Raw genomic sequence first — 25,149 nt, 5'->3', positions numbered from 1 at the left:
CCAGGAATTTTTAAAAAGAGGATGTTTCATATTTGTCCATACTAGAGTGACTTAGGCTATGTTTTAGACTATTAATTTAAAAAGTAATTAAAATAACCTTAGTCTATTTTGCACGATACTGACATGCTTATTTTCCTAGACTGATGAAGCTGCAATAGACTCTAGCATGTAATCTGTATCTGCATCTGGATATTTTAGTTAGGGACTGGTAAAGGGAACATTTCATAGTACTTTTTTTCACATTTAACAGTGTTTTATTTTTTTCTCCACATGTTCATGAACTTCTTCTTTCTCTCTGTGATACTTTACCATGCACACTGCTGATGTCATCCCACCCATCACTGACCAGTGCTACAGACTGAAACCTAGACATAAGACAAGTGGTTGTTCCACATCATTGCATGTTTTTCTTAATATCATATGCCCTACAGAATAAGCAAAAAAGAATAATGAAAATTTTATAAACCTGTTCAATGATCAGGAAAAGAACACTTATTTTGTCCCAGAAGCAGGACCCAGTCTGCAGCACAGTAATGAGAGTGATGACACCAGCAAATGCTGGGGCATCATGCAAAGGAAGCCAGCTATTATAGAGAACTTGTCCATCTGGATGAAACCCCTAATCCAACAAGTATTTCTGAAACCTACATCAATAAAATGTTTCACCAGTTTTGACACAGTTGGTAAAGTCATTATTTTGGTATAGTATGAGCCTAAGGGAAATTGGAAACTGGATTATATATGGGCTATGTCTACAGTTGCAGCTGGGGGTGTGAGTTCCAGCTCAAGTAAATATATGCAAGCTAACTCTCATCTAGATAGCTCACAGAAATAGAATTGTAGCCATAGTAGTGTGGGCCTCTGCCCTGTGTATGTATAGTGAGTTGGAGTGGCTACCCACTGACCCCAAAGGAGAGGCACCTCTCCCAGAGCTGACCAGCTTACAATATGTATTCAGAGAGTCTGGGTGATTTTGTAGCTGGGATGGCTGGCCCATGCTGCTACTTTCCACTTCAGATATGTCTACACAGTGGCGCTATTTCAGGATAATGTCCATTATCCTGAAATAGCATTGTGCGCTTCTGAACAGTATGCCCATTATTTTGAAATAATTTCAAAATAACAGGTGGCTTATTCCAGCTTCTTGTAAACCTCGTTGCACAAGGAATAAAGAAGATGCCACAATAGCACTCTATTTTGAAATTTAATTTAGAAATAGGCTATCTTGAAATAAGCTATACAATTTGCATAGCTCAGATTGCATAGCTTATTTTGAGCTATGCACTACTGTGTAGATGTACCTTTCCTGTGCTACTACAGCTACACTATTATTTTTATCATGCATCCACAATGAGATCTCACATGAGTCACGTGTGTCTACTTGACCTGGGAATCATACATCCAGCTCCAAGTATAATAACCATAGTTTATTCATTTTGTATGTGAATTATAGGACAGGGTCAAGCTGAGCTAGTTTTGATTTACTAATTATCTTTCTCCAAACCCAAATCTTTGTCATTGGACATTATACAAAAGGTGTTGAAGTCACTGAAACTGATGATGCTCAGTAACTTCTGAATCCATGTGGATGATGAATCTTTACCTTTACTTCAAGGCTTTGTGGCTACTGTAATGACTATGGGGGTACCAAAGATCAGTTTACGCAGCTGGTCTCACACTTGATCAAGTGTTTGAGCTTGAGTTAGTAGTAGTTACTATAAAATATTTAAATTTAGTATGATTTTTTTCAAGGGAACACCAAAGAAACTCAACAATACTAGCATTTAACCATGAGCTGCTCCAGCCAGGCAAGGCTGAACCTGCCATCCCGCGGGTGGAAGATTGCTCAGGCCCTGCACCACACCACACGTTGGGAGCTGCTCTGGCCAGGCTGGGCCCACTGCGCCATGGATGCTCCAGCCCATCTGAACCACCAGTTAACCAGTTACGAACAAGCATCATCTTTACCTGGTGATGCTTACTGATAACTGATTAACCAGTCATCCCTTTACATTCCTTATTTCTTCACATAGTACACATTCAACCTGTGAAATTCATTAACAGAGGCGATGTTGGGAAGATTAAAAGTATAAATGTATCCAAAAAAGAATGAGATAAGATCATAGAGGATAGATGCATCAGTGTCTATTAATCCAGATGATCAGAGATTCAACCCCAAGTTGTGGGTCCTAAACCTCTGACTGCCAGAAACTGATGTGACCAACCCAGGGGAAGTGGCACACTAAGATTGGTCTGTTAGGGCATCTGCAAAGAATAAAGCAGACGATCCCCAAAACTGATAGGTATTCTAATAGTTAAATTCACCAAGCCAGCAACCAAACAGCTTCTCCAATACCTTACTGGTTACACAGAAGCCAAAACAGAGTTCCCTTAAAGCAACCCAGCCTATGGGCTTCCCCCGAGACAGCCAAGTCAGCAATGATGAGGATTGCTGAAAATCTTGTTAATTATATACAAAAGATCTACTAATCCCAAATGAATAGGACACATTACTTCCCAAATCAATGAATATTTCAGATGTTGCCAAAATTCACTCTTATAGCCAATTCTTATTAATTAAACTAAGATTTATTAACTAGAATATTGGTTACAATAATTATAGTGTGGCAGCCTGAGAACAGGGAGCTGCCAAAGCCTCATGGAGGGCATATATGCGGGGAGCTGGATATCTGGCTTTATGTTCCTTGAGTAGGCTGTTAAAGACTATGGCCAGCCATCAGCCTGAAGGAAGGACTAATTGAAACACCTGCAGCCACTTAAGGTGGAGGTGGGCACTATAAAAAGACTTCCCCAGGCAAGGCTAGGGGGAAGGAGAAAAGGGACGGACTAGAGGAGAACTGAAGGAGAAGGAAGCAAACCAGAGTAAGAAAAATACATCCAAATGAGCTGATGTGAAGGTTTGTTCCATGACATCAGGAACAAGGTACTGCAGAAGGGGTTGGGGAAGTGGCCGAGGGAGGGGCTTCTGCTTAGGAGGTAAGGGCCAAGCTACACGGCCTGCTCGGCGCTGCCCTTACTATAGGGCACTGGGCCAGGGGCCGGAACCCGGAGCAAGTGGGAGGGACCGGGTTCCCCCCAACCCTCCCCTCTGGCTGGCAGGACCAGCAGGGATTAGAGAAAGGACTATACTGGACTGGCTAATGATGAAAGAGGCTCTCAAAGCAGGGTACCCGTGCCTTTTTGGCAGTCAGTAGGGATACTGTGAGCCTCTGAAGCCCACAAGAACCCGCCAGGAAGTGCAGGACCCACAGGACTTAGCCCAGACTTTGCCACAATAGGTATAGATTTGAATACAATTCTTAGTTCATAGCAGAAGTGGTGGGTTTCAGAGTTGAAGAGTTCTTTCAGAATAAGTCCAAAGATTATAGTCTAGTGTCTAAATATTCAATATCAGGGTGGTTCAGGATGTAACAGGAGACAAAAGTTTTGTGATTCAAACTTCCCATGACAGTGTAAGCAGGGAAAGGATCAGGTCCCAAGTAGGGAGATAAGCAGGTAACCAGTTACACAGTGCTGCCCTGTGGCACGAGCTGGGAGTTGGCAGACTCACAGGGGTGGAAGCTTCAGGCAGTGGAAAGGAGGTGTGAAAGGGGGTTCAGAGTGGACAGGCTCACCTTGGATGGAAGTGACAGCAAAGTGTGGGGGGGACAAGCCCACACGACCTGGGAGCTTAATCTAAACTTAACTTTTAACTGCTTAACTGTTTAAATGTGATTTTACATCCCTAGAGTTTTATAGAAATTCTTTTCTGCCTCTTGATGGCATGCAATCCTTGGGTGAACAATAGGCTTTTGAAGTAACCTCTTTGCTAAGCATCCCCAGTAGTTAGCTGCATTTATTAGCATAAGATAATGTATTCATTAAACGGTTCATATGCCATTTGCTTACAACTTAAAAGTGAAATAAAGACAATGAGATCACACCCAAGTTTCATCTAAATGTTAATATTCCCTTTTGATCTTTGAATTAACAAAAACTATGTTTACATGGGTAACAGCTATCAAAATGTAAATAAATACAATTAACATTACATCTAGTTCTTTAACAATACAAGTTTACATTTCAAAACTCTAATCTATCTGAGATGACTATAAGCTTCAGGGGGTAGCCGAGTTAGTCTGTACAGATAAACTGAAAAAACAACAAATAGTCTGGTAGCACTTTATAGACTAACAAAACCTGTAGATGGTATCATGAGCTTTCATGGGCACAGCCACTTCTTCAGAAGGCTGTGCCCACGAAAGCTCATGATACCATCTACAGGTTTTGTTAGTCTATAAAGTGCTACCAGACCATTTGTTGTTTTTTCAGTTAAGATGACTATATTAGCTATTTATAAGGAATAGCTCTAATTAGCATTTATATACTTCTCTAAAAGGTCTTTAAAAGGTAGAATTTGGGTCAGATAGTTTGTTCAGCCTTTTTCTGTCCCTGTATCACACTGGGCTTGGATGACAGAGTACACTCAGTTGCCATATTCTGTTCATTCCCTCTGAAGCATCTGGCATTGATCACTGTCAAAAGACAGGGTACTAGGCTAGATGAGCCATTGGTGTGACCTAGTATGACCATTCTTACATTATGGCTATTCACTCCAATGAATAATGGCAGTTAGCCTCTCCTGGTACTTACACAGCCACACGTACCTTCTATTTTTAGCACTCTAGCATAATCAAGGCTAGCACTGTTATATCTCCTGAAGATGGAATTTACATCTCTGGATTGAAGTGTAGACATATACAGAGTTGTTTTTCTTGCTGACTGATATGAATCTCTGATTCTGATTACACTGTGGATAAAATAGAGCAGATCCAAACTGAGCTGTCTGCTTCTGTACAGACAGAATTGCATTTTTAAGGGTACAAAATTAGGTTATTAAGGGTTACCGGAGGTCTAGGTATTGAGGTATATTGATGAATACTACAGGCACTAAAGCTATTGAGAACTCTTTGTCCCAAAAATATTCTTTAGGTCCATGCTTTACATGGCAGATGAAAGGTAGAGTGGAGAAGAACTGGGTCCATTGTTGGTGATTATCAGTGTCTCCTTTCCAAAGGGCATGGAAGGACGGATTGGACTCAGGCTTATATCTGGGTTAGAGGCCAAGTTCAGTGTGCAGTGTAGAAGTTCCCTGTCTGGCACCTTTTTGTAGATGTGAACTTTGCAGTCCAACTAGGTCCTGAAAAGCAGTGCCTTCATTTCCCCAGTTGTTTATGAATAGTCTACATGCTAGTCTCAGTCATGCAGGTGTTCCATAAGGAAGCTTTTGTGAGATGTCAGTTCTAGAAAGCAACTGTTGACACTGAAAATCAGGCTAACATCTAGCACCTAATTTTCAGTTTTTGACTGAAATGTTTATAGACCAGGCTAAGTTCTCCCCTCCCTCCCCCTCCCCCGTATGGGTGGTCACCAGTTTGTAATTGGACCCAGTTTTGGATTCCATGTGTTTCAAAGACTGTTGGGGCAGGGCAATGTTCAGTCACTGTTTTCTAACTCTGGGCTTGAATTAGTATGTATACATTGCATTGTAAACCTGTGTCTGTGAACTCAGTGCTTCCAAGCCCATGCTTGAATGTCATAGAATCATAGGATTGGAAAAGACTTCAGGAGGTCATTGAGTCTAACCTCCTGCTAAAAGAAGGACCAATCCAAACTAAATCATCCCAGCCAGGGCTTTGTCCAAATGGGATTTTAAAACTTCTAGATATGGAGATTGCACCACCTCCCTAGGTAATTCCAGTGCTTCACCACTTTCCTACTGAAATAGTATTTCCTAATATCCAATCTAGACCTCCCCCACTGTTAACTGCCACCACTGAGAACAGCCTCTCTCCATCCTCTGTGGACCCCCCCTTCAGGTAGTTGAAGGTTGCTATCAAATCCCCTCTCCACCTTCTCTTCTGTAGACTAAATAAGCCCAAATCCTGCAGCCTTTCCTTGTAAATCATGTGCTCCAGCCCCTAATCATTTTTCTTGCCCTCCATTGGACTCTCTGCAATGTGTCCTTTCTTTAATGGGGGCCCCAGAATTGGACACAGTACTCCAGATGTGACCTCAACATTGCTGGATAAAGGGGAATAACCACTTTCCTAGATCTACTGGCAATGCTCCTCCTAATGTACCCCAATATGCTGTTAGCCTTCTTGGTGACCAGGGTACACTATTGACTCATATCCAGCTTTTCATGCGCTGTAATCTCCAGGTCTTTTTCTGCTGAACTACTGCTTAGCTAGTCAGTCCCCAGCCTGTAGCAGTGCTTGGGATTCTTCTGTCCCAAGTTCAGGACTCTCATCAGGTTCCTTGTGGCTCATTCATCCAATTTGTCTTGGTTATTCTGGATCCTTTTCCTACCCTCCAACATATCTACTTATAGCTTAGTGTCATCTGCGAACTTGCTGAGGGCTGAGAATGCAATTCATCCCCTCATCTTAGTCATTAAGGGTGTGTCCAGACCATGGTCCCCAATCTTTCAGAGCTGCTGGGCTCCCAGCAGGGCTGTGCATGTGCCACGCACCCGAGTGTGGGGCCGCCCATGTGCCACACACCCGGGACCGGCCCAGATCTTTCCGCGGGCGTGCATAAATGCCCCGGTGGGCGCCATGGCACCTGCAGGCACCGCATTGGGGACCACTAGTCTACACTACAGGGATTTTTCGAAAAAGTGGCGTTTTTTGGAGAAAAAAACATCTTCTGCGTCTAGACTGCCTCCACATTCTTTCAAAATTAAATTGAAAGAACACAGCAGTTTATTCGACTGTGGTAAACCTCATTTTATGAGGAAGAACGCCTTTTTTTTAAAGTGCTTTTTTGAAAAAAGGTGTTGTTGAATTCAAACAGGGCTTTTTTGAAAGAGGACATCGAGACTGCCTGAGTTCTCTCTTTTGAAAAAGCCTCTTTTGAAAGAGGCTTGTAGTCTAAACGTAGCCTAATAAAGATGTTGAACAAAACCGGTCACACCTGAAGCACACTGCTTTATACTGACCACCAGCCAGGCTTCTAGCCTTTGAAAACTACCCATTGAGCCTGACAAGCTAGCCAGTTTTCTATCCACCTTACAGCCCATTTATCCAATCCATACTTCTTTAACTTATTGGCAAGAACACTGTGGGAGACTGTATCAAAAGCTTTACTAAAGTCATGGTATATCACATACACCAGCTTACCCATATTCACAGAGTCAGTTACCTCATCATAGAAGACAGTCAGGTTGGTTAGGCATTACTTGTCCTTAGTGAATTAAGAATTTTTTATCAGTGGAAGAATTTGTGAACTAAGGAAAAATGGCTATATGCAGAGGATGTCTGGTTTGAGATGTGGATGCACCACCTGTATGGCTCTATTTTCCATCTATAGCAGGGGTGGGTAACATTTTTTGGGTTGGGGCCGCTGAGCCACAGAAAAGTCAGTTGGGGGCTGAACACACATGAGAAGCAAAAAACCAAAAATCAACCCTCAAAGTCATGGCCCCCAACTGAGAAGGAGAAAGACAGTCCCCACATTCCCATTGCACACCAGAGTCTGGGGGAGGGGCATGCTAGTAGATTTTGTGTGCTCCAGCCTCGTGGTGGGGCAGTGAGGAGGCTTGAGTGCCAGTGTGGGCTCCCCAATGCTGGGGGAGAGCCTGAGCCTTGAGGGCAGGAACCAGGCAAGCCAAGGGCTACATCCAGACACCGGGCCTTAGGTTCCTCACCCCTGATTTATCGTCTTTCCTAGATTTTCTGTTCATAATGAAGTGAAAGACATGTAAACTTGGTGGAGAACTTGTGGATTTTTTGTTGTTTTTATAATATTTATATTATACTGGTACTACTCTTTTTTATCCTTTCATTTTTGGGACACTGCACATTTAGGACCATTCATGTCCCGTTTCTCCCTGGGATTCACGAGAAAGTTAGTACAATGAGGTCACCTTCTTTTTGCTCCTGCATGGAAGGAGGGCACAACTGCAGTCCCCCTATCCTCAGACAGATGGGAATGCTCTTTTTATATCTCTCCTTTAGAATAAGACATCCTCTCCACAGGGAATAAGAGACTTCAAGAAATGGAGTCATGGCCTTATTTCCCTCACACTGAAGTAGATGCTGCAAACACCAGTATGGTATAGCAGCAGAGGTGCTCCATAGTGTGCTAGTGAGTTAGTAAAGAATTATCTTCTGAAGATACCGTCTGCACCACTCCCCCTATGGGTGACATCTCAAAGGCACTATGGGGCACAGAATATTTAATGTAAACTTGTTTTCTGGGGAGAATAAGAATTTTGCCTGGCTTAAAAGCATGATTTTTATCTTTGCTATTTAGTGAAAACAAACATTCTGAATGAATCTCTGGCATCAGACAAATTTAGTTTGATCATTGTCTTTTCCAAGAAGGGAAGTATTGGTGACAAATACTTGTTGTATACATAAGTAGCATATACAAGCATTGTTTTCTTACACTGGTAGTTTAGGGCAGCACTTGCAGAAGTAGAAAGATCAATTACACTTCATTATAAATTGACTTTGACTGTCTGAGCCAAACCCTTGTCTGATGTATTATGAGGTTATTTATTGATTGCTGGCTTGTGTGCAGTTTCTTTTATCAATGTGTTGCCACAAATCTTGACATTAAAAGCTTCGTTTAATTGGAGGGGTCTATTTACCAATTGCATTAGCTACAGTAAAAATAAATATTTATTTACATGCAATTTGATAAAATTATTAATATGTTGGAGTCAAAATATATATTACCCATGAATGCCAAAAGAATGACCCAAACACATTTGGGTTAGATATGCTAATTTATCTAAAATATTTAGAATTTCAACAAATTTTGTTTTGTCTGCATAACCAGTACTAAAGCATATTTAGAAAGTTTACATAAAGAATAAAAGGGATAGAAGAAGAAAAGTAAAAAGTAGGGGAGAGGAAAATACTGTAATTGTACTTTACTGGGGATTTGTTCTTGACTAATATTTTTTCTCTCTGATTGCTAACCCAGGAGTAGTCTTTGAAAAACTCTACTCATGGTGGAAGTTGTTTATTAATTCTTTTGCAGTTGTATTTCTGATACATTTGTCAGCTGAAAACTGGAGTGTCTAACTTGCTGATGGTGTAAAGCCATGCTATTTAGAAAATAGCAGAAGAACACGACAATTGAACTCAACAGAGGTGAATGTTCTAACTCCGAGCTGTGTGAAGGGGAGCTGGCAGCCCTTCTTCCATTGGTTGCAGATCTATGGTTCTTGGCTGCTCACCTGCATTGCCTTCCTAGACTAAGAATTTTCTAAAATTCTCCCACTTTTGATCTCAGTGCCGTATTGTTAAGATTACACTTGAACCTCTGTATGCCAGGTGTCCCTAATCTGGTAACACCTGAGGTATAGAGGAGGGCTTTGCACGTTGCTGATCCCCGTTCCTTCAGCAGGGATGTAAAATCCCATTTAATTAGTTAAATGATTAAACATTAAGTCTAACTAGTTAACTGATTAAATGTTGGCGGACGGGCTGGATCAGCCCTCCCTGACATGGGCTGCTTCTGGCCATATTGGCTGCAGGGTTGGCAGAGCTGCTGCCACGTCTGGGGGCCGCTTCCGACCCCACATGGGGCTGGAGCAGCCCTCTGCCTCCAGCGGGACATAGGAGGCAGGCTGCTCCCCAGGTACTGGTTAACCATGACCTCAGTAAGTATCACATCACCCAATAAGGTGATGCCTAACTGAAAAGAACTAGAATTTAAGTTTGTCTAAGCCTCATGAAAACAAGACAACAGTCCAAGTTACTCTTAAGTTATCCTTCACACTTTTAAAACTAGTGGATCTCATCCCATCCTCCTTGTTTCATTTATATACTGGAAGAGAACAAGTAGTTTTTCTGCTTTTTCAGTTCCCAGTCAATTTCTCAACTTGATTGAACTAGTCCAAATGAAAAAAATACTCACTGTGTTTTCAGAAGAGGCTAATGCTGTAAAAAGCTGGTTTAGCACTTCAACAAACTTCTGTTCCAGGTGCTTAGCTAGGTTCTTTCAACAGTTCAGAAAGATGGCATGATTTATAGGTGATTATGTGAAGTCCATGTCATAGTAACATCATCATCTTCAGCAGGTAGACATTTACGTACTATTTTGGATTGAGTATATTGGCAAGAAAATGGCAAAAAAGAGGTGGAGTAAGTTCATGTTCCATCCACTTCTGTAGTGGATGGAACGCTTCTTAACTTTGTCATTGATAATTTTTCTTTGGTGTCCCTTGAAGTTCTTTCCAAATATCAGCAGCATCAGCAATACTTTAGCAGTCTTTTTGCAATTTGTCCGGGGTATGGAAAGACCTTTCAGTATATTCTGCATATTTTCTACATTTCTGTTTGTTCCGATGTTCACTATTTGGCTGTGATAGTTCCATCTGTTTTTGTCACGGTGAAGGGTGGGATCCTACTCATGTTGTCTTCTCTGTCTACACAGACACTTAAAGGAACTTAACCTGTTAAATACCAACATGTAGATTATTTGCATTGGTCTTTCTACCAACCTTTATTAATCCATATACAACACCACTTACAACATCAGTTCCTCTGATGAGAAGAGTGTAGAGGAAAGAGATGAGATCTCGCCACCCAGAGATCCTTCTTAGTTCTGTCTCTGCTAGCCTGCCTTTCTCCCAGAACTTCCTTCCTGTACCACTTTCCACCCTCTGCATTAATGGTCTAATTAGCTGTTAGTCTTCCCCAGCCCATTCTAATCCACTAATTAAGTACAGCCAGTGCCACACCTTGGGAAGTTCATTAAATGATCAGAGTGCTGGCTCTGCTGTTGATTCCCAACATTCTGTCACAGTCACCATTTTCTTCATAAATTCTCCTTAGATTAGGACAAGTTTGAGTCGAGTAACCGTTAGTCTGTCTCAGCAAAAACAATGAAGAATTCTGTGGCAACTTTATGCCCAAATACATTTGTTAAAGACTAACAAATGTATTTGAGCATAAGCTTTCCTGACTGTTTTTGCAAAATAGAACAACTCTTAATACACTTGAACCTCTGTACTGCAGGTAGGGCCAGGTGTCCAGTTTTGAACCAGACAATCCAGGATTTGAGCATTCTGTTCGGGAAACAAAATGAGAAAATATAAATGTCCGGTATTTTCTAAATAAGATGTAATGTAGATTGTGATGTAACGTCAAGTGTGTCCGGTATTTTTGTTGAAACCATCTGGCAACCCTAATTCCAGGTGTCCCTAATCTGGACATGCATGGTAGGCCAGAAATGCATAGTAGGCAGTCCTTAAGATTGGTTATAATATATTTACCAGTTGACCTAGATAAATTCAGACACGTCTATGTCATCATTTTCAAAGTCATTGCTTTCTGAGGAGAATTTCTCATACTGTTGTTTCATTCTGACAGCCAGGCCTTGTATTGCTTCATTATTCACATTTGTTCCATTATTCACATTGGGGGTGGGGTGTTTGTTTTTACTCAGAAGTACAAGATTTGCTTAAAAATATTCCCACATTGGGTTGTGACCTGCAGCTAAGTCAATTTTTTCCTCCAGTTTACAATCATTGAAATTAATACTGGAGGCTGTACTCTGAAGAACGTTGCCCCTTCTTTGCAGAATATGCTGTTTGGACGTAAGTGTTGCTCCTTTTGAGTACACACACAACTCCTGTTTCCCCATACCCACTCTACCCTTGGAAAAATAAAAGAACTACCAACCATTGAAGACTTTTGCTCTTGTAACTTCTGAACCTTTTGCACTGCAGTATTTTATTTATAGACAGAAAGAGAGGTATTTGAGAAGTTAATGGATTTGTGTTTGTATCCTAAGTCTGTAAACATGAAAGGAGATTGAGCAAGACTATTCATGAAGTGCCCAGAACCATACTGGACTGGTAGTTTCTGGATCTTATCGGTGTTTTCTATAAGTTGGAGAGTCTTTCTAGTAGAAGGAGTAATAAATATTCATAATCTGATAACTGAACCAGTCAGAGCTCAGGTAGGAAGAAATTATAGCAAGCGTATGAGATCATCAAGGTTGGCTCAGAGGATGATCCCAAAGATACACGATAATGTCTCCTGGAGTCAGAGGCTAAGTCTCAACACCTTTAATGACTTCTGCACCCAGTAGCATAGCCCCTGGCTCTAATACAGAAATAAGCCCCTTAATACACCTATTGTGCTTGACCTCAAAAGTTAGATGTTTTTCTCGTTATTCTTTCTTCATATAGAAAAGCAGCCTTTAACTTTCTTCATATAGAAAAGCAGTGTATTTATGTTCTTAAACTTTTTATGAGATTATAAGTACTGTAGTTTAGGGCAATCCCTTAACATATTTTGTATTAAATTTGGATTTCATTTGAAATGGATGTATTTTTTAAAAGAAAAACTTGTAATTTAAAGAACAAAAAATCAATTTAAATAAAAAAAACCTGTCTCTCCCCCAAAATATCATTGATTTTTATTCACCTTGACATAGGGAGGCCTGTGGCATTCTTCACTTAAACTTTCTTGGGATAAATATTGTGTAGTCCTAACCTTTTATTTTCATGATGTCATTATTTTGGGTTGGATACAAAAAAAATTTGGAATATCAGATCACACTGGAAGATAAAGTCAGCAACCATATACATGTGCTGCACGTTACTGAAGGGATGAGTGTATATACTCTCAGGAGTGCCAGAGAATGGTATTTAAAAAAAGATGATGATGACATGAGCCTTTCTTCAGAAATCTTATTCTGGAAGCATTATGTACAATTTTATGTAACATATATCCCCAAAATCATCATTATGGGCTTGATCTTTCTCTCATTGACATCAGTGGGTGAATGACTAGCCCCTATATTTTTATTGTTAATATCTTGCTAGCCATATCTTGTGATAATTGTTTCATAGCAACTGAAATTCATGTTGAGAACGTCAGCACTGCCACACAGCCACTCCATGATTGCTTCTTAACCTGACCTATTGCATTCAGATCTAGCACCTTCTGGAAACACTGAGTAAAGTTTGCTGCATGCAAAAACTTTGTAGTAACATCCCTTTCATAATGATCCTCTGTAAGGATGTTAAATAATGAGTAATTTACTAGTCGAGTAGTCGATGGAATTTCCATCAACTAGTCGATAGGCACTTCCTCATTCCTCCTTTGAAATGTACAAGAGCCCCAAGTCCATTTCAAAGGAGGAATGCAGAACTCTGCGTGCAGCCTGGGGCCAGTGGAAAGTCCCACTGGCTCCAGGCAGGCACCCTTGCCCACCCCGGGAGCAGCCAGACAGCTGCCCCACAGATGGAGCAGCAGAGTCAAGGCAGGCATACTCTTTCACTGGCCCTGCATCACTCCTGAAATCAGCTGAGCTCTTGTGCATTTCAAAGTGGAAGCACCCACATGGAACCCGGAGTAAGTGGGACTGAAATGCCAAGCAGAGCCTGGGGTCAGCTAGGAACTCCCCAGATGACCCCGGGCTCTGCACACTTTGAAATGCTGCGCTGGAGCCCGGAATCAGCTGGGGTGTCCCCAGCTGATCTTTCAGGCTCCGCTCGGCATTTCAGTGGCAGCATTTCACAGAGCCTGGGATGAAGACTCCCCAGATGACTCTGGGTTACGCAAAAATGCCACAAGGAGCCCTGGTCAGCTAGGGTATGTCTACACTACCTCCCTAGTTCGAACTAAGGGGGGTAACGTAGTCATACGGAGTTGCAAATGAAGCCCGGGATTTGAATTTCACGGGCTTCATTTGCATAAAGCCGGCCGGCGCCATTTTTAAATGCCGGCTAGTTCGGAACCCGTTCGAAGCCCTAATCCAAACTAGCTAGTCCGTGCCGCGTGTAGCCGCGCGGCACGGGGTCCGAACTAGCCGGCATTTAAAAATGGCGCCGGCTGGCTTTATGCAAATGAAGCCCGTGAAATTCAAATCCCGGGCTTCATTTGCTACTCCGTATGACTACGTTACCCCCCCTAGTTCGAACTAGGGGGGTAGTGTAGACATACCCCTAGAGAGTCCCCAGCTGACCCTGGGCTCCGTGTGGCACTGCCACTTTGAAACAGCGCAGCAGCATTTCAAAGGGGCAGTGCTGCATAGAGCCTGGGGTCAGCTCCATGCGGTGCTGCCGCTTTGAAGTACCCCCGCTTCCACCCTTTGCTGCCTCTCTCTGATAAAGGCAGCAGGGTGGGGAATCGACTATCCCTTATCATTCTTAATTCTATGGTACGGTACTTACTCATTCTGAAAAGTGTTCTACCTTGTCCATGTGAGGTTTCTGTTGCAGTGTATTCATATGGAAGAAGATGGTGAGAGAATAAAATGATTGGAATGTTCAGGTCTTTGTTTGGGGCATGGAAGAAGAATGTCTCTGAGGTCATTGCTTGCTTACCTCTTTCTACCCTACCAGCATTTGGAGCTATTGTTAGTTTTGTTATGTCTAGGTTTTCTCCTAGTCATTTTTGTCTTAGTTATTTCTGTAGCATGTGAAACATAACTGGTCAGTGCAAATGACATGTAAAGATTGTTAGAGAATGTTATGACCAAAGTTTGACTCAGAACAGAAACTACAAAAAAATGTTTTGAAATGTCTGAGTCTCATAGCAAACACAACCTTCCAATATGTGTCATTTCTACATCTACCCACTTTTTCCACTGTTTGCCCAAGCAAGAGACAGTACCGTTAGTTCTGATTAGATTAGCTGTTGTTGAACTAAATCAGCTGAGCCTCTGTTCTTTCTAAAATGCAGGTAAACAAAAGGGACAGCATATTTACACACAATTTAGTGTCTGATCTTGTGCCTACTGAGCTCAGTTAAAAGCTTCTGTTGATGTCAGCGAGAACAGGATTGGTACCATAAGTCCCACAGAAATAAATAGGAACAGAGTTGTCCCTTAACCTATGCATAGCAAAAATTAATAACTGATTCATTATAATGGTTTTTCTTTTAAGAATAGCCGGTGTTGATGTGTTTTAGAAAAAGAGTTAGAACTAGAAACAAGCCATTTATTGCCCTAGAAGAAGATATTTTAGACTAAGTCAATTTCTTATCAGAATAATTGTAATAACTTATTACTCAAAGGTAGTTCAGTAAGTTTTCTTCATACTCTGTGAAATCATTTACTGCAAGAGTAAATCTGGCAGTTTTCAGGCCAATCCAATTTTTCAAGTCAAAGTTACCAGTGGGGCTTTGTGGTAGAAACTGATTGCAACTTTTACCTCTCTATGATATGTAAATAGTAATGCAACTGTTTTGTTAAATTTCTTTCCGGTTGTGAAATTAAATAAATTAAAATAATGTTACCTCACTACTTTGCTGATAAAATATATACATAAGAAAGAGCATAGTGATTTCTACTTCTAAATATTGATGAGTTTGATCTGCATATAAAATCTGTTCTCAAAGAGAAACAGAATAAAGAGACTTTTTGAGAATGATGCAGGTATTAGATAGTAATGTTGTTTAAGTATAATCATATGGCAGTAAGCTAAAATATTACAATATTAATATGTTTCAAAGTTGTTCCAAAATGAAACCTTTTCAATGGGCAACATAATCTCTCTCTGTTGTAATACAGTTACAGTCTGTTGCATTTTTGAGTTCTGACATAGAAGGGAGTCTAGAATGAAAGAATTATTGATAACAGGTGAGATAGCTTAATGGTTTGAAAACCATCCATGCAAAACAAGTCCACATTTTATCTGCTTTTGCTGTGCCTGTATTATAGGCAGCAAGAGGTATAATTGTAGATTGATTTTTTTTTAAATTTGTCTAGAGGAATCTACTTTATAGCCCATAGTGAACTTTGACATTTTCTGTTATTAGTGAGAATAGTATTGGCCCCATAATTTCTATTGAAATAGAAGCATTGGGCTCACTTTTGTACTGACAACAAATTCTAAGATGTTGTTTGTCTTACCTTGAGGTAGATTTTCAAAGAGTTGAATGGACTTTTAGCAACATGACATCTTTTGTCTTAAAAATTCATCAATTTTACCTTACATGAGTAAATATGATTACTTTCATTTCTGCAGTATTCCTTTTACTACTTCTTATATATGACAGAATACCTGGAACACAAAAATATTAATGTAAAGTTATATAACCCATTATCTAAGGCAACAGGTAGGTTTTTATGAGTGATAATTTTAAAACTCAATTGCGGCTAGCTGAACACTTGCCCTATTCTGTTCACATTGAAATGTTCTTTAGGAAAAACCCACACATGTGCTTTTAATTGGACTGTACATCTGTACATTGGAGTGTAATTTGTTTTTGTCTATTGGCATTCTGATTAAAACAGTGTACTCACATTCTCATGGAAGCATTTCCAAGGTGATTTTCATTTTTCAAATCACCAGGATTCTACTCACAGGGAGCTGTGCAGTCTTGTTTCAGCTAGTTAATAAAATAACATGTTCTGGTATTGCAAGGCTGTTTGTGATTTAAATCAACTGTGTCTCGGTTCCTAGTTTTCAAGTTCATTACAGACGCAAACAAACACACGCTTCATGAAATGCATGTTGAACGAACTGCCAGATTCCTTGTCTTTCAAGGACATCTACAGAGCAGATTAATTGTAATTTCTGACTGTTGTTGAAAACATATCATTAGTGATGGACACCAAGAAACAAAATAACTCTTACAGCTTTCTGAGGACAAACTGGGAATTAACAGCTTGCAGTGGATCTCAGAGAAGGCTGTTTGGGATGACATACACTATTTTGGGTGTTACAGCTTTCTCTTGGTTATAAAATGACTCTCTTTAAAACATTAGCATCAGTATACAGAAATTAATTACTGAGTTATCAGGCAACTTTTGCCTCCATGAGTGCCAAATATGCCATAAGTTGTTTATGTACAATAAATAGTGTAATGGGGATAGGATTAGCACTAATATTTCAAATGCAGCGTAGTTAACATAGTTGGCAATTTTTTCTTCATTATTTAGTGTTGTGATATGTACTTTCTTCTTTTTAAAGGACCTCTGGAATCTAATCGTAAATCAAGACAATTTGATTTTTCAAAATTAAATAGAGATAATTAAATAGAGAAATTGCATATTTCTTTGTATTGTAACGAGGGCTGTAAAACAATTAAAAAAATATGATTAATAACGCTGTTATACAATAAGGGTATGTTTACCAGCAAAGTTATTTCAAAATAACTTTACTAGCATCTACACAGCCAAACTGATATTTCGAAATTAATTCGAAATAGCAGAGTGCTTATTTCGTATTTGGTAAACCTCATTCCACAAGGAATAATGCCAAATTCAAATTAGCTATTTCGAAATAAGTGCTGTGTAGACACTTACATTGATATAAGGGGCCTCCAGCCTTCCCAGGGGGCCCTGGTGGCCACTCCAGCCTCAACCAAGAACACTCCTCTCCCTCTTCCCGCCCCCCCCCCCCCCCCCGGAGCCCTTAAAGGGTCTGACTCTGGCCACAGTGCCTGTGCCAGCTCCAAGCCTGCCAGCCCAGAGCCAGCAGTCACTGCCCCTTGCCCAGTGGTCCCAAAACATGAGCTAGCAAGCCACTGGCAGCCAGCCCTCCACCGCTCCCCAGGAGCAGTCTGCCAGCTCCTAGGAGCCTGACAGGGGCTGGAGAAGGCGGGTGCCTTCCTGGTCCAGGGAGGAGATAATGGACCTTATTCAGGTTTGGGGGGGATGCCTCCAACATCCATGATCTCCGCACTAGATGGAGGAGCGCAACTGTCTACGGCAGGATAGCTGCTAGCCTGGCCACCAAAGGCCACATGCGAACCCAGGAACAGGCTTGCATGAAAATAAAGTTGGTCCGGCAAGATCCCCCTTCTTTCCCTGCTTCCCCCTTCTTTCCCTGCTTCCCCCTTCCAGCTTCCTCCTCCCAGGTTTCCCCCTCCTCTCTTCCACCCTCTCTTCTTCCCTCTCCCACCTCATTTCCCCAGTCTCACCAGAGTTTCATTTCCTCCCCTTCCCCCAGTTTTGTTAAATAAAGAGTTTGTTTTCATGAAAATACATGTATTTTATTTGACATCAGGAAGGGGGGGTTAGAGAGGGGTAAGTGGAAGGATGTGAGGGAGGAATGAGGCACAAGCCCCCAGTGGGGCAGACCAGGGAGGCTCTTAGTGTTCCTCAGGGTGGAAGCTTTCCCACAGGGCCTTCTGGATACTGACAGCCCCCGCATTGGACCTCCCGGATGGCAGCCTGCAGAAAGTGCAACCAGGCTCACAGCAATGCGTCCACAAGAAGCATCAGAGTGCCCAGTGGCAGCTGTGGCTCCATGTTGCAGAGTGCTGTGGTGTCCCGAGTGAGGGCAACCAGAGCATGCAGAGACAAAATGCTTTGCTGTTGCTCATCGAGGTAGGCAAGCAAGCAGGGAAAGCAGAGAACCAGCTGTCCAGGGGGAGTCCCTTTAAGCACAGGCCTCAGCCTCAGACAGCACTCACACAAAGTAACTCCTGACCTGATGCCCTGCCGGACCTGGTTCTGGCTGGCCTTAAATGCAATTCAGCGTCCACTCAGTGTGGACGCGCATTTCAAAATAGCAAATTGCTATTTCGAAATGCATTTTGTGCGTAGATGCGTTAATTCAAAATAAGTTATTTCTAATTAACTATTTTGAAATAATATATTTTGAAATAATGCTGTAGTTAGACATACCCATATAGAACAGTATTTACTTAAGTATTTTGGATGTTTTCTACATTTTTAATATATTGATTTCAATTACAACAGTGTACAGTGTTCACTTAATATTTTTATTACAAATACCCGCACTGTAAAAAACAAAAGACTTTGTATTTTTTCAAATTCGCCTATTACAATTACTGTAGCAGTGTCTTTATCATGAAAGTTGAACTTACCTACGTAGAATTATGTACAAAATAACTGCTTTCAAAAATAAAGCAATGTAAAACTTCAGCAGCCACAAGTCCACTCAGTCCTACTTTTTGTTCAGCCAGTCACTAAGAGAAACAAAAGTTAGGTTACAGTTTGCAGGAGATAATCCCACTTCTTATTTCTAATGTCTCCTGAAAGTAAGAACAGGCATTCTCATGGCATTATTGTAGATGGCTTTGCAACACATTTATGTGCCAGATGCGCTAAAGTAGGGGTCTGAAACTCAGTCTGGGGGCCACCTGCAGTGCCTGTGTAGTTCCACAATCTGGCCTGCATATGGCTGCTAACATGTGAGTCCCTGTAGCTCCGTGGAGGTGTCCATACCCTTCCCAGAAGTCCAGCCCCTGTCCACCCCTCCTTGCCTTTTCCTGCCCTTGCTCTATCACACCTTTTCCCTCATGTTCCCTCCCCCATGGGATGCGGCCTCAGAGATTACCGGGGGCTTATTACAGAGTGGCAGCTACGGATGTTAAATTTTGATTGACTATTTGATTAGTCGATATGGTGCCTCCCTCCACCTTTGAAGTGTAGCAACTGGCATAGAACTGTTACTATACTTCAAAGGCAAAAGCCCAGCAGGGAGCACAGGGCCAGTGGGGCAGTCCAGCATCAGACTCCATGTAGTGTTTCAAAGAGATAGCACCGCATGGAGCCCGGGGTAGTGAGGGAGTTCCCAACTAATCCCAGGATCCATGTGGTGCTACCACTTTGAAACACTGCGTGCAGCCTGGGGACACCCCAGCTGACCCCGGGCTCTGTGCAGCACTGGCACTTTGAAACGTTGTGGGGAGCCCAGCATCAGTCTGTATGCGGCATTTCAAAGTGGCGGTGCCATCTGGAGTCTGCTGATCCTGGGCTCCGTGCCTGCGGCTGCTTTGAAATGCTGCGGCGAGTCCAGCATCAGGCTCTATGTGGTATTTCAAAGCAGCATCATCACACAGAGCCCAGGGTCAGCGGGGGAGTCCCCAGCTGATCCCAGGAGCCACACGGGGCTGCCACTGTGAAATGCCTCATGCAGTTTGGGGACTCCCAGCACTGCCACTTTGAAGCACCCGCTCCACTCCCCCCCCCTTTGCCGCCTCCTTCTGATAGAGGCAGCAGGGGAGGTGGGGGGGCGTTTGCTTATCGGATAGTCAATTAGTCATTCACATCCCTAGGGGCAGCAGGAGTTGGGTGCCCCTATACTGTGTGGGGAAGTGGAACAATGTAGCAGCCTCTGTTCTGCTCCACCACGATCTCCCAGGCCAGCCCAGTCACTCTGCTTCACTACAGCACCCCAGCACAGACTAAACTGTTATGTAGCTATGCTTCCCCATGGCTCCTGCTGCTGAGGTGATTGCTTGGGAGCCTGAACCCTGCTGCTGGCCCCAGCCTGCCTAGGGCTCCACAGGCTAAACTGAGTATAAGAGATCATCCCATCCGTAGGATGGTTGTGGCAGCCACCACAAGGCCTCCGAAAGCGCAGGACTTGAGACAGCTGTGCTGAACTGTCCTATGAACAGGATGGCTCTGCACACACCTTTCCTGGGCCATTGGAACTAGGGTATGAATGTATACCCATGTACAGTTAACTGCTGAGCCTAGGCTCATAAATTAACTCTCACAATTACACACAATCCTGTCCCCTTGATGCCTCTGTATTAGAGACAACTGGTGCATCTGGGGAGCCATCTTTGAAGCCATACAACATGGGAGGAGGGCAGGTGGGAGCTGGTACATGAGGGGAACTGGCTTTCAGACAGCTCCCTGCATTTACCGGCTCCCACAGAGTTGACTACTCACCTGCCTGTGCTGCTGCCTCTGTATCAAAGATAGCAGCACGGGGAGTGACAGGTAAGCACTGGCTCTCACGGAGTTTCCTGTTCCCCATGCTGTTGTCTCTGATAATGAGGCAGCAGGGGGGATAGGTGGGAGCTGGTGCTCACAGGGAGCTAACTTAACAGTCGGCTTCCACTTACGCCCCTCTCCCTCCCCCCCCGCTCCCCGGCATGTAAACATAAAACCTATGAAAATTTCAGCAGTTACATGTTTACAAAAATAAACACATTTTAACATCTCTAATAGTGACTTGCCAGCAGTGGAGCGGAGCTGCTAGCCCTGCTGTGCTACTAGTGTTGGTACAGAGGACCCTGGAAGTGTGTTTAAATCATTCAGGGGCAGTAGGCAGAGTTGGGGGATGCAGAGGGATGGAAAGAGCGTGTGGACTAGCAGGTGGGGCCAGGAGACACGTGGGGGGAATGTGGGGAGATACACACCTCCTCAGAGCCCTGCCCAGACACAGGTGCCCATTGGCCCATTAGGAGGATTAGAGGACTGGCAATTGAGTTTGGTAAATTGAGTTTGAGACCCCTGCTCTAAGGATTCATATGTCCTCTCATACTACAACCAGCATTCCAGAAGACGTGCGTCCATGCTAATAAAGACATGCGTCCATGCTACTCGATAATGATTCAAAGAACAGTGGACCAATACATGTTTATTTTTATCGTCTGAGTCAGATGCAACTAGCAGACAGTTAATTTTTTTTTTTTTGGCTGTATGGGTTCTGTACTGTCTGCATTGGAAAGGTATTCTTTTATCATTTCTGAAAGTATGCTCCATACCGTGTCCCTTTCATATTTTGGAAAGCACTTTAGATTCTTACGCTTTGGGTTGAGTGTTGTAGCCATTTTTAGAAATCTCACATAGGTATATTCTTGGCATTTTGTCAACTTTGTTGTGAAAGTATTCTTAAAATGAACATGTACTGGGTTTCCCGAGATTTTCTATAACATGAAATATAAGGCAGAATTTGGGTAAAACAGAACAGGAGATAAACAATTCTCCCCTTGGAGTTCCATCACAAATTTAATTAACGCAGTATTTTTTAACAAGCATCATCAGCATGGAAGCATGTTCTCTGGAATAGTGACTGAAGCACAGAAAAAGTGCAAATATTTAGCATTTTTGGCACGTAAGTACCTTAATAGTGCATGCTACAAAGGTGCCATGTGAATGTCTGTTCCTATTTCCAGGTGATATTATAAATAAGCAGGCAGTGTTACCTTTTAAAAATCTAAACAAACTTATTTCTCAGCAATTGGCCAAACAAGTAGGACTGAATGGACTTGTAGCTACTAAAGTTTTACATTGTTTTGTTTTTGAGTGTAGTTATATAACAATCTACATTTTGTAAGTTGCACTCTGTCATGGGGGGGACCACCCCCCTCCCTTTTAGCCCCGGAGGATTGTGGGGTAGAGTGGGCCCGTGTTCAGTTCACGGAGGGGCCCTCCGCCACCCACTGCCCCTTTGCTCTAGGCCAATAGGGCGTAGTAGGGTTCTCTTATAGCAGGGTCGAGCCCCGCTATGGCCAGAACCCTCCTACTTAGACACTGAGGCCCATCAAGTTCCCAGTCCCTGGGTTCCCCAAGGTCCAGCTCTCACCAGTCCTTGAGCCTAGTCTCGATTGGATTGCCCACCCAGGGCCCAGCATCACCTGGTTGCTCCTCTGCGGCTTGGGGTCTTGTCAGTCCGGGCTCGGGCTCTTCGCCGTTGCTCTCCGTTCGCCCCCTTGTGCCTTGGGGAGGAAGGGGGGCGCTCCTTGTCTCGCCCACCGCGAGTCCCACGGCTCGGTCCATCGCCCTCTCCGGCCTCCCCGCCATACCTTCGGTGTCCTCCACCGCGGTCTCCCGCCTGCGGTTGTACCCCCCCCCCCAGGTGTGCCGGTGCCGCGCTTAAAAGCGGCATGTGCAGCAATAAAGCCAGTGCTCCTCCGGCTCTCCGCTCGCGGCGCGAGCTGTCCGCGCGCCTGGACCCGGCGCGAGTGACGGGGTCAGCCCATAACACACCTTCCCCTCTCAGTCTCGGTTTAGGTTTTCATTTCCTTCTCCTTCCATTGTTCTGGAAAAGAAATCTGCATTGTTATGCTTCCTACCTGGTCGGTGGGCTACCTCGAACTCATAAGGCTGCAGGGCTAAATACCACCACATTATGCGGGGGTTCGTTTCCTTCATTGAGTTCAACCATCTTAATGGGGCATGATCCGTAACTAGGAGGAAGGGAGCTCCCAGGAGGTAATATCGTAGCGCTTTGACTGCCCATCGCATGGCCAGAGCTTCTTTTTCAATCATCGCATATTGGCGTTCTCTAGGGAACAACTTTCGGCTTAAATAGAGTATGGGGTGATCAACCCCGTGTTCTTCCTGCGATAAAACTGTGCCCAGACCCACCTCTGAGGCATCAGTCTGTAAAATAAAAGGTTTAGAGAAGTCGGGTTGTGCTAGTACCGGAGGCTGGGAGAGTCGGAGTTTAAGCGTCTGGAATGCCCGTTCGCAGGGTTCGGACCAACTAACTTTCCGTGGTTGGTTATTTCTTGTTAGCTCTGTTAGTGGGGCTGCTATCGTTGCAAAATGGGGGACGAATCTCCTGTAATAGCTAGCTAGTCCTAGAAATTGACGGACTTGCTTCTTTGTGGAAGGGGCTTTGTATTCTTGTAAGGCTTGTACCTTTCCAACTAGAGGCTTCACTTCCCCCCCCCCCTTCTCCCCACTGTGTTTCCGAAGTAGGTTACCTCGTTTTGCCCTATGCAGCATTTACCTGGGTTGGCTGTCAAACCCACTTTTCCTAGCTCCCCTAACACTGCTCCAACCTGACGCAAGTGATCAGCCCACGAATGGCTATAGATGATAATATCATCAATATACGCCGCCGCATACTCCTGGTGATTTCGCAGCACTTTGTCCATTAATCTTTGAAAAGTGGCTGCAGCCCCATGTAATCCGAATGGCATCGTGACAAACTGAAAGAGGCCAAAGGGCGTCAAAAAAGCTGTTTTTTCGTGGGATGCTGGAGTAAAGCATCCCACAGTGCAGGGTTGTGGAAAGGCAGAACTGATTGATCCCTGCACTTTGTGGGATTCTCTCTGATTTCTTCCATGGCATTCTCAGCTGCTGGGAAAAGCATCATGAGTTGCTCTGTGAACTCTGTTCTGAGGAATGTCAAAGCAGCACAACAGTCTCTCCAGCCTTCCCCCTGCAGCAGTAGTCTGCCTGTTGTTGTGTTCCTATCAAGAAAAATAGGGGAGCATTCCAATGATTTGCTCTTTTTGTTTGTTCCTTAAATGAAGCAGCTCACTCACCTGTCAGACACTTCCCTGAGGGTGTGTCTAGACTACATGCCTCCTTCGACGGAGGCATGTAGATTAGCCAGATCGGAAGAGGGAAATGAAGCCGCGATTAAAATAATCGCGGCTTCATTTAAATTTAAATGGCTGCCCCGATCTGCCGATCAGCTGTTTGTCGGCAGATCGGGGGAGTCTGGACGCGATGCGCCGACAAAGAAGCCTTTCTTCATCGACACAGGTAAGCCTCGTGAAACCAGGTTTACCTGTGTCGATGAAGAAAGGCTTCTTTGTCGGGGCATCGCGTCCAGACTCCCCCGATCTGCCGACAAACAGCTGATCGGCAGATCGGGGCAGCCATTTAAATTTAAATGAAGCCGCGATTATTTTAATCGCGGCTTCATTTCCCTCTTCCGATCTGGCTAATCTACATGCCTCCGTCGAAGGAGGCATGTAGTCTAGACACACCCTGAGCTTTGAAGAGGGAAGGGTGCATGCCTGCAGGGCAGCAGAGATCACACAACACAGATGAGCCCAGCCATCAGAGCAGGCATTGTGGGATATTGGCAAAGCCAGTTCTTGGGGAAAAACAAACAGAGTCTACACTGGCTCTTTGTCAACAATAAAGAGTGGGGTCGGGGGGGACAAAAGTCTCTCATAGAGGTGGAAATTTTTTGTCCCCAAAACTGGGTGTTACTGCATTGTATAGGTTACACCTCTGAAATCTGGGACTCTCTGGTCCGGCAACATTCGTGATCCAGCATGACCACGGATGTTCCAGGATCAGAGAGTCCCAGCACACTACAGACGGGTGGGAGCCCAGGAGCCAGCATGTGGCTCAATTGGGCTGTGAGGGGACGGGGGCAAGAGCTGGCATGCGGCTCATTTGGGCTGCAAGAGGGGGCAGGGAGCTGGTGTGCAGGGAGCTGCTGTGGGAGCGTGGCTCAGCTGGACTGTGGGGGAAGCTAGGAAGCCAAGTGGGGCAGGCCTGGTGGAGGGTTCGAGGGGGTGTCATCAAGGGGCCTGAAATGACCTCCCCTTGTCTGGCAAAATCCCTCATCTGGGACCAGTCAGGTCCAACCTATAGTGTGTACGCTTTTACTTTTTGGCAACAGAACATGCCAGTGTAGATAAGGCATAAGGCTTTTTCATCTGCTTCTCCAGTTTCATTCAGATCTTGCTCATAGCAACATGC

The 25,149-nt window shown here is 43.6% G+C and overlaps 1 protein-coding gene and 1 long non-coding RNA gene across 6 annotated transcripts in view; one reads left to right on the top strand and one right to left on the bottom strand.

Moving 5' to 3' along the window:
- The window catches only part of PLCL2 (phospholipase C like 2), a 212,238-nt gene that overhangs the window by 129,540 nt on the left and 57,549 nt on the right, over positions 1–25,149 (top strand). The window lies entirely within an intron of this gene.
- On the bottom strand, positions 10,339–16,407 carry LOC142827306 (uncharacterized). Its single transcript, XR_012901967.1, has 3 exons — positions 16,285–16,407; positions 15,892–16,042; positions 10,339–10,474 (listed from the first exon to the last, which is right to left on the bottom strand). It is a non-coding gene; the product is annotated as an uncharacterized LOC142827306 (long non-coding RNA).

Source organism: Pelodiscus sinensis, chromosome 2 (genome assembly GCF_049634645.1).
Source record: "Pelodiscus sinensis isolate JC-2024 chromosome 2, ASM4963464v1, whole genome shotgun sequence".
Taxonomy (NCBI): Eukaryota; Metazoa; Chordata; order Testudines; family Trionychidae; genus Pelodiscus; species Pelodiscus sinensis.
Note: the sequence above shows the minus strand (reverse complement) of the source record. Positions and strands in the feature narration are given on the sequence as shown.